The sequence below is a fragment of the Tenrec ecaudatus genome, chromosome 13 (genome assembly GCF_050624435.1).
Source record: "Tenrec ecaudatus isolate mTenEca1 chromosome 13, mTenEca1.hap1, whole genome shotgun sequence".
Lineage (NCBI taxonomy): Eukaryota > Metazoa > Chordata > Mammalia > Afrosoricida > Tenrecidae > Tenrec > Tenrec ecaudatus.
Window position 1 is genome coordinate 46904056 of NC_134542.1, and position 10421 is coordinate 46914476.

The window sequence follows — 10421 nt, forward strand, 5'->3', positions numbered from 1 at the left end:
TAAAGAGTACTAGGTTCACAGCAAATAGTAAATGACAAAACCAACCTAGTGAGACTACTTTTTCCAGCTACGCTGTGCCTCATGGCAGACTGCTTATCCTGATTCACACACATGTGTTTGGTACACCCAAACTTGGATTCTCCACATTTCTTACTGATCCTAGTTGGCAAGCTGCTGCTTCCTGTGCCTCAAAGAGCCCACCATGGGCTTGACACACGGAGAAGTGTCCCCAGGGGCTGGATGAGCAGGAGCAGCAGGGTTACGCGTCTCTCCAAGTACCACCCATGAAGGCGCTCCGTCCAGGAACCACTGTTTTGTTTTGTCACTGACCTTCCTCTGTGCTACCCTTGAAAGGGGGCTGTCATTCTGTTGAGCCTTGAAGGAGCGAGGAAAGGAGAAACAAGATAACCAGTGGTTGTTGTGATATCGAAACGCGCTTGGGAATTAATGCTCTTCACCAAATACCGGGTGGTATCATAACAGAGCAGGAATTACAAAGTGAACCGCTATTGGACCTGCCCTGGCTTGTCTTAATGAAATTAATAATGATGCTTTACTAAAAGTGAAACATGAAGGGAAAATATCCTCCACAGACACTGGACAATAGTCACAAACCAGGACAGATGGTCATCCAACCCATAACAGAATGTGGCCTGAGGCTGCTCTGGGTTTCTCAGGCCCAAAGCTCCGAGGTGAACTCAGAGAAGTGACAAATGAGAAGAAAAGACAGCCAAAGTTACCGCATGCACATGTGACCTCATGCCTATTACAGAGGAAGCCAAACACGAAAAATTGTTCCAGCCCACCTTCTCCATTTCCCCCCTCCCATTTTTTACTCATTTTTTTCTCTCCATCTTTCATCATAATGCTTACAACTTTCGAAAGTGTGACTCAGTCTAAGCCAGGGATAAAGACACAAAAGTGGGTATCACTTAGCCCAACTATTTGACACAATTATAATGACAACAACAATACCTCCGTTCTGCAATGGGCAAAGTGCTCTTATAAATATAAACCCTAATAAGAGAAAGATAAGGTGCCCGCGTGGTGCTGTGATTAAAGCGCTGGGCTGCCCACCAACAGGGTGTCAAAGCATCAAGTGGCTTCATGGGAAGAATGTGGCGGTCTGTCTCATGAGGAGGAGAGCATGGGCAGCCCGACCTGGCAGCTTCACTCTATTCAATAGGTTCTGTTGGGGTAGGAACCAACTCGATGGCAATGGCTTTCTTGTATGTTTGTTGTTATCACTATTGAGTTATGAGCGTGAATGACTCCCCAAATTAGCTTTCTGGGTTTAAGTTCTTCTTGCTGTAGACCTACATATTGTACATACCTGAAGTCTGCAGAATTAGAACATCTGTGTTCTCCAGCGGTCCTTATGATTTTGAAAGTCAAGCTCAGGACTCCTGAAGCCTAATGACATTATACACCCCATGACTTGGACATGGTTTTCTCTTTGTGTCCTGACTCCAGATATCTGAAGGAGATGTATCTCAGTGGTTAATAAAGGAACATGCTCATCAGATAGCCTTGCGAACCCCAAGGCTACACATTATCAGATAATGTGCATTAGGCTAAAAATAGAAAACTGAAAATGGGAAGGAAAAAAAGCCAAATTTTCACAATTAAAAAGTGGTAAATAGAATGATAATAACAATGAACTGATTGACATTCAACTATGTAAAGTACTGAAGGTGACAAGAAAAGAATAAAAGTATTACAATATGTTTTTTAAATGTGATTTATTCATTAATCATTCCATAGAACCAAGATTTGGATTTGGCTACACGGCTAGTGCTGCTCTAAGAGTTGGAAGATGCAAAAAGTATGAGTAGTTTATCATATTATTTATGAGACAGAATACATAAATTAAAAATAAGGGCTACTGATACTGAACCATTCTATAGGCAAAATATTGAATGATGCAGGAAGCATCCAGAGAGGATGGAACGGCAGCACAGAGTTCCCTCTGCCAGAAAGAGCTAGTCGACAGTCCACCATTTCAGGAGGTAACATATAAACAAGAATCACTGGTGTTGAAGGAAGAAGTTCAAACTTCACTGAATGCATTAGCAAAGAACACAGCTTCAGGAATTGATGGAATGCCCATTGAAATGTTTCAGAAAGCTTAAGAAACACTGGAAGCGCTCATCTATGCCAGGAAATTTGGAACACAGGTATTTGGCAAAGAGATCCGCACTTGTGCCCATTCCAAAGAATGGTGACTCAACAGAATGCTCAAAATATAGAACAATGTCATTGACATTACACACAAACAGAATTTTGCTTGTGAAAATCCAACAGCAGTTGCAGCAGCACGTTGCCAGGGAACTGCCTGAAGGTCAGGTCAGATGCAGAGGAGGACATGAAATAAGAGATGTCATTGCTGCTGCCAGAGGGATCTTGACTCAAAGCAGAGAAGACCAGAAAGGTGTTGCGCTGTGTTTCATTGACTGTGCCAATGCATTCAAACAGTGTGGACCATAATAGATCACCTTGAGAAGAATGGGAATTCCAGGACACTTCATTGTGTTCATTCAGAACTTGTACACAAATCAAGAGTTGTGCAAACAGAACAAGGGAATACTGCATGGTACAAAATCAGGGAACGGGTATATCAGGGTTGTATCCTTGCACCATAATTTCTCAAATTGTCTGCTGAGCAAAACATCAAAGAACCCGGATTATATGGAGGATAGTGGGGCATTAGAACTGGAGGAAGGCTTATTAACCTCCTGCAAGATATAGATGACACAGCCTTGCTTACTGAAAGCAAGGAGGTCTTGAATAACTTGCTGATGAAGAAGGACTGTAGCCTTCAAAATGAAATATAGCTCAATGTAAGGAAGACCAAATTTCTCATAACTGGACCAATACGTAACATCATGATAAATGGAGGAAAGGGTGAAGTTCTCAAGGATTTTGTCTTGCTTGGATTCACTATCAATGCTCATGGAAGCCACAATCCAGAGATCAAAAGATGTTTTCCATTAGGTAAATCTGCTGTATGTCTTTAGAGTGTTGAAGAGTAAGGATGTTACTTTGAGGACTGAGTTGTGCCTGATCCAAGCCATGATATTCACCATTGCATCACATGCATGTGAAAGCCAACATACCCGGGGACAAGGGAAGAACAAGTAATCTGAAAATCAATGGTAAGGAGGGCATTGGATGGGTTTGATCAATGGCATACATGGGGTTTGATCAAGTGCAAGGTAGCTGAGAGGAATTACCGAAAGCTGAATGAAGGTCGAACATGATAGTGGGACAAGAGGAAAGTAACAGGAAATAGAGGAAAGAACTAGGAAGCAAAGGGCATTTATAGAGTTCTAAATACAGGCATGTACATATGTAAATATATTTTTATATAATGATAAATAGATCTATGTACATATCTTTATAGCTTAAGTGTTAAGGTAGCAGACAGACATTGGGCCTCTACTCAAGTACTCCCTCACTGCAAGAAGACTTTTTTAATAACCCGGCATTGTGTGATGCTCACCCTTCTAGACACAATCACTGAAGACAAAATGGGTGCATAAGCAAATGTGGTGAAGAAAGCTGATGGTGCCCGGCTATCCAAAGATCTGGGGTCTTAAAGGCTTGAAGATAAACAAGAGGCCATCTAGTTAAGAAACAACAAAGCCCACATGGAAGAACACACCAGCCTGTGTGATCATGAGGTGTCGATGGGATCAGGTATCAGGCATCAAAGAACCATAACAAAAATTCATATTAATTTGAATGGGGCGGGGGGAAGGGAGTGGAGACCCAAAGCCCAGTTGCCGACAATTGGATATCACCTCACAGAAGGGTCACAAGGAAAAGCTGAGCAAACTAGGATGCAGTGTAGCACTGATGAAACATACAACTTTCCTCTAGTTCTTCAATACTTCCTCCCCCACACTATCATGAACCCAATTCTACCTTACAAATCGGACTAGACCAGAGCATGGTACACTGATACAGATGAGAGCTCGCAACACAAGGAATCCAGGACACATAAACCCCCTCAGGACCAATAATGAGAATAGAAATACCAGGAGAAGAAGGGGAAGGTAGGGAGAGAAAGGGGAAACTGATCACTGTGATGGACATATAACCCCCTCAAAGGGGGGTGAACAACAGAAAAGTGAATGAAGGGAGACATTAGTCAGTGTAAGACATAAATAATAATAATGATTTGTAAATTCTCAAGGGTTCATGAGGAAAGGAGGGTAGCAGAGAGGGAGGGAAATGAGTTGATACCAAGGGCTCCAGTAGAAAGAAAATATTTTTAAAATGATGAAGGCAACATATGTACAAATGTGCTTGACACGGTAGATGTATGAATGGATCATGATAAGAGCTATAAGAACCCCAACAAAAATCGATAGTATTACCAAAAAAAGAAAGAAAGACAATTCTATACTACCCGAAAAAGGTAGCCATTTAGTAAGGAAGACCGTACAAACATCATGACGTGGAATTCTGGTGCTGGGGAAGGATATTGAGAGTACTACCGTCTACTGAAAGGACAGCTCTGCCTCGGAAGAAGTAAAGCCAGAGTGCTCCTTGGAAGCAAGGATGGCACGGATGGAAGCCTTTGTCTTACATACTTTGGATACATTGTCCAGAGAGACCAGTCCTTGAGAAGGACAACATGATAGGGAAAGCAGAGGGGCAGTGAAAAGAGAAAGGCCCTTTATGAGATGGGTTGACACAGTGTCGGCCTCGATGAGCTCAAGCACAGGAACAACTGTGAGGATGGCCAAGGACCAAGCAGTGTTTCATTCTGTGGACATAGTAGGGCTGCTCTAGGTCGGGGCCCCCTAACAACAACAACAACACCCATACCGATTGGAGTCCAAAGCATGAATGTTCAAAGAATCAGGCACTGAAAAATCTTACTTCTCAACTAAAACAAACTGTTGAGAATATTTCCAGCCCCTTCTATACTTCCTCCCAATCAAACTAATGCCTCCTTCTTGGCCCTCCCTGACTATAGTTTGGGTTGAGTACAGGCAAGATGCCAATGCCGTTGTCCATAGAAAAGACTCTTCTTCATAAATGTTTCCTACTGAATCAGATAAAGTTATAAAAATTGGCTTAACTATAGAAATTTCCTAGGGTCTTTGTTTACTAAAACACACTGTGGACCTACTTAATTAGACTTTCCATGGAAAAATAATGAGAAATGACATTGTTAACAAATGCCCCAGTGTAATTCTATGATCAAGAAAGTTCAGAAAACTAGTTATATTGTGGTGTAAATGAATTCTAGAGGTTTAAATTGAGAACCCTCCCAATGCTGAATAGAGGCCCAATACATACATTGAAAATATGGTATCAGTAAGAATGTTGAATACTGTGGACTATCAAAAGAACAAGCAACTCAGACTCGGACGCTATACAACATAAACTATACAACAAAAAATTGACCTTTCTAGGAGGGAGCATGCTTACTTCGGACATGTCCTCAGGAAAGACCAGTCACGAGAAGAGGTCACCATTTCTGGTAGAAGCTTAGCACAAGCTAAAGAAATCTTTAATGGAATGGATTGACCCAATAGCCAAAACAATGAACTCCAATAGACCAATGATCGATAAGGTGACACAGGACAGGCATTGTGTTATGTGTTACACATACTATCACCAAGAGTCAGAACCAACTCAAAAACCAGTACTGTCCCTCATCTAAAGAGCATCTCCATTAGTGCAGCGGCCCAGGACTAAGCTCTGGAATGCCGACCGGCAAGTGTGGGAATGCCACGCAACGTACTGCTGACACTAGGAAGACTGTGTTTTCATATTCCTGAACACTATAGTTTAGTGCTAGTCACAGCTGGGAGTAAAAAGCTGGAGGTGCGGAGTGGGAAGGGAGGCAAGCATAGTCTTTTTGAATAAAAGGTTTTCTCAAGTGGGAAAATTCACCAAGGGAAGATAATAAGGTCCAATTCAAAGAAAATCCATTCTGTTTTCCAGGATTAAATGCTCACTGCAGCTGATTTTCAGCTCAACCCTAACCAAATTTGTTCTGAGTCTGATCCCCATGAAAATGGTCCTGGAGCTTGTCTTCCGAGCCTACAGATGGTTTTCAATAAGTTGCCAAGACAGAAAATCAATTTGTGGATTGAATGGTTTTTTCTTAAAAATTAAGATTCAAATGATGAAAGCACTTAGTACAACAGCTGATTCAAAGGTTTCGTATCTTAGAAAATAATTATATCATTGGTAAATTATGTCATTAATGGATAGAAAGAAGCAATAGGTTCATTGACCACATATTTCAGATTTTGAAACTTCCACAATGACTCGACTTTCTGTCATCTCCAAGCAAAACAGACATGGTTTTGAAGAGAATTCTGGATTTTTTTTAAAAGTGACACACAGAACCAAATTTCATTTTTTAAGAAAATGATATCCATCTTGATAGGGAAAGATCAATTCATAGGACCAAGGTTGATATATGAAAACACAATTGTGCTTAGTTAGTATTGTTTTAATGACTGTGCTTTATCTGCATAAGCTCAGCTAACACCAGCTATGATGTTAACTTTCTTCAACCCGCATTGAAGCTAGCTCTGTTTTCTCTTCTGGTTTGAAGAGAAAAAAAGAAAGAGAGAGAAAAAAATAGAAAAGCTCCTGGAGTCTTACATGGTGTGTGAATCCACTTAACACAATTATAATGCCCAATTAATCTTAGCAACATGAGTGATGAATCATTTCTGCAGGTGTCTCTTCAAAAGAGAGTAAATTTAGTTCCGACATTTGACTATTGTTTTAAACTAACGATAATCTTGCCAGATTAATCAGGAAACTAATAATTAAATTCAAATTCATATTCAAAATACTTTCTCCCCAGGTACCACATAACAGCACACTAACCATGCAGGAAACCAATTTTTCAGGTAACGCAAGGAACAGTGACCGAATTTTATCATTTGCTGTCTTTTTAAAAGCTCGATCTGATGGTATCTCCTGCCATCTACTGATAGACAAAAAAGATTAAATAACTTTTCTGAATCGCTTGAACATTATCCCATAGGGGGTCAACTGTCATCTTTTCCTTGAATGTGAAAAATCACCTACTGTATTAGAATTTTCACATACAGACACAAATGGCCAGTTTGTTTCTAGTGGAAAGCCTTCTAATTACATTAACAGTATTTTACACAAGTATCATAGGATAAGGACATATTTTATCATTGGCTAGAGAGTCATGGGCTCTGGTTCTTATGCCAGCTCATCCGAAGGAACATAACCTTGATCTCAGCTTTGTGTCCTTCTTCTACAATTTTACATGTGAGAGGAGAGTGGCAGCATGTGAGGAGTGTGCCGGAAGTGTGATCACACAGGCGGACTCTATGTGAGTAGCAGGTGGTGCTGGGGCGGGGGTGGGGGGTAACACCAAAATAACTGTCTATAAAAAATATTTTTGTCATGTTGCAGCAAAAAAAATTATTTTTTTACAAAAATACCTTATTGCTAGTTATAACAACAAAATCATTTTTCATAAACCCAGCTGACATGTATCAATATCTCTATAAGACTGAAGCTCTTAGCTAATTTACTCTGGGAGCCTTCCAAGACACCCCCATCAATGACAATGGGCCTTTAGCCACGTGGTGGAGTCTGCATGGCTACCTGCAGGCACGCCATGGGTTTGCCTGCTGCCAGTGTTTTTATAGTTGCTGACTTGTCAAAATTTCTGGCATTTTAGCTAAAACATTGTGGTAATTAGTATTTGTGAACCTATATCAATTACCTTTTTGAGAATAAAGTCATAAGGAAAGGAAAAGAAAGAGAAAAATCAATAAAGGTGTTAGCTCTGTTACTAGTAATGTTATAACTAATAATGTAATTCGATGTAGAAAGATTTTATAAAACAATTCTCCCTTTAGTATTCATATAATTGAAGAAATCTCATCTTCAAGCAAATTACAATGATGGTCATCACATATTAACCTGTGGTTAAAATTGATCATAAACATTACTAAGAATTCTTTATGGTCAAGTACAGGAGGAGGCGCATCCCACGGGCCATCCGGTGGGTGCTGACTCAGGGTTTCAGGGCTGTAATCTTTACAGGAACAGATAGATTCATCAACCTCATCATTCTTCCACGGAGCCGTTGGTGGATTTGAACTGCAAACTTTGCGGTCTGGTTAACAGTTGCAGGTTTCCCAACATAATCACCAGGGCTCCATCTCCACCACTCCCCCATGCCACTAACCCTCCCCCCCGCCTCCCACACACACAGAGAGACAGACACAAGACCACTGAGCCCATTCCAACTCAGCAAATCAACAGGACAAAATAAAATACCCTTTGGGGGCTTAGGGAGAATTCAACGTCATCCTTCTCCCACGGAGTAGCTGGCACCTTCAAACCACAAACCTTGTGGTTAGTAGCTCAATGCATGGCCCACTGCCCTGCCAGGGTTCCTTCCAGAGCAAGGAGCAGGGTGGTACGACTGTGTATCATTAGCCCTAGTGGATGTCACATGATGAGGGGGCATTGGAGTGTGGGGGCTGCCTCCCAGATCTAAAATACTCTAATTCTTACAGGGATTTGAATTCCTGGTACAGCCCCCAAAACAGGCGATTTCCAGGTCTTTGGTTTTACAGATGGTTCATTGGAAAGCACAGAAGGACTCCCTGCCAGTGATGGTCACAGAGCCCTGCGACCCTGTGGTCACCTACCAGGCAGCTCCCCGTTTTGTCTCTGAGATGCAAACACTGCACTCCAGCCTGCGTCGCTGCTCCTCGTGCAGACACAGCTATTGCACTGTGGAAGTTCCCCTGTGCTCACGCAATGAAAGCCGGGGTGCGGGTAGGGAGTAAGCTGCTGAATTTAAATGACTCTGCCACGGACTCGGCACCTGACTCCAACTCCCAGTTGGGTGACAGATATATCTGATTCTTTTCCTAACCTTTGCCGAGCAGTGAGCCCAAAGGCTCCTCCCTTACCTGAGAGTTGCTTATCTGGCAGCTCCAAATGCCTGGCTCACCAAGAGAGAACCAAAGGTGGACAGAAAAGAGAGAGAGAGAGAGTGAGGTCTCTGAGAAGTCTGTGTTTAAAGATCTCCAGAAAGCCTGATGCATCTTAGCAAACTCATTCACTGAATTTCATACACTTAAGGCATGAATTTCTTCTCACCACTCAAAGTTTAGCCATGTTGAATTTTTAGCCACTGCCATTTAGAAGCAGCACATTGGATATGGGGAGGCGAGGGGAGAATTGTAGAAGTCAGAAACTGCAGTCATGAGAAATGACAGCCGAGAATCTGAGAGTAAACAGAAAAATGAAAATGTTATATTATCTTAACTAAATCTTGTAAGGAAGCAAAGAAGTGTGCAATGCATGTGATGCAGGTTGGCATTAAAGTTTGGGTTATTTTAATGGCCAGAAGCCTTAAAGGTAAAAGCTATAGATAAGAAAAAATCATTGTGCAGATATCCTGCATCCTAAATGATGTTAGAAAGATTAATTGCTCCTGAAAAATGTTAAAAAGGTGCTGACCCAGCTGGGTTCTTCCATGACCCAGAGCTTCAGCTCAGGGGGGTTGCTTTTCCACTGGACTTTGCCTTTCCTATACCATGACGGTCCCAGCCCGCAGCTTCTGAAGCGTATGGGATGTTGTCAGCTACCACCAAGACAATTCTGATTGATGGAGACCTCAGGAGTTAGAGAATGGAAAGGCCCCATGGGGTTTTCTGGCTGTAACCTTAATGGAAGCATCATGCCAGGCCTTTTCTCCCAAGTACCACTGGGTAGATGCAAACTGTCAGCCTTCATGTTAGCATTTTAGCTCAAATTGTACTGTCCCTTCCTGGATTGTTCAGATGCCCTTGGGCGTCTCTAAGGTTATAGACGTTACACTAAAGCCCAAACCCCAGTGCCTGCAAACATGATGCTCTTCGGAAGAACAAGTCCTTTTGCTGTGTTCACGACGTCGTCGTAGCTGAGTCAAGCAAACAGAGAAAAACCAAAGCTGTCACAATGGATCCCAGCTCACGGCGACCCTAGAGGACAGAGCCATATCGCCTCATTGTCAGCCTCCCTGAGGTTCCAAAGCTGTGTCATTGTGCAAGTAGACTGGCAGGTCTTCCTCCTGCTGAGTTGCTGAGCGGCTGGTGGGTTTGAACTGCTTGCCTTTCAGTTACCAGCTCAGTGCTTTAAGCATTGTGTCACCAAGGTGAGCCAGAAACCAAATCACTTCTGGGTGTTGTCTTAGAAAAGAACTAATGAGCCAGACACACATACAAGCTGTGTAACAACAAAGGCAGATGTACCTGCCAGCCAGTACCCAAAGGACACAATGGGTTATGGCTGCCACCTGAAGCTAAAGACGCATTGAGAAAAGCAACACGCGTGAGATACTAATTCAGACTCCTAGTTTACAAACAGCAAGACATTGCATTCCTGTTGCTTCGAAG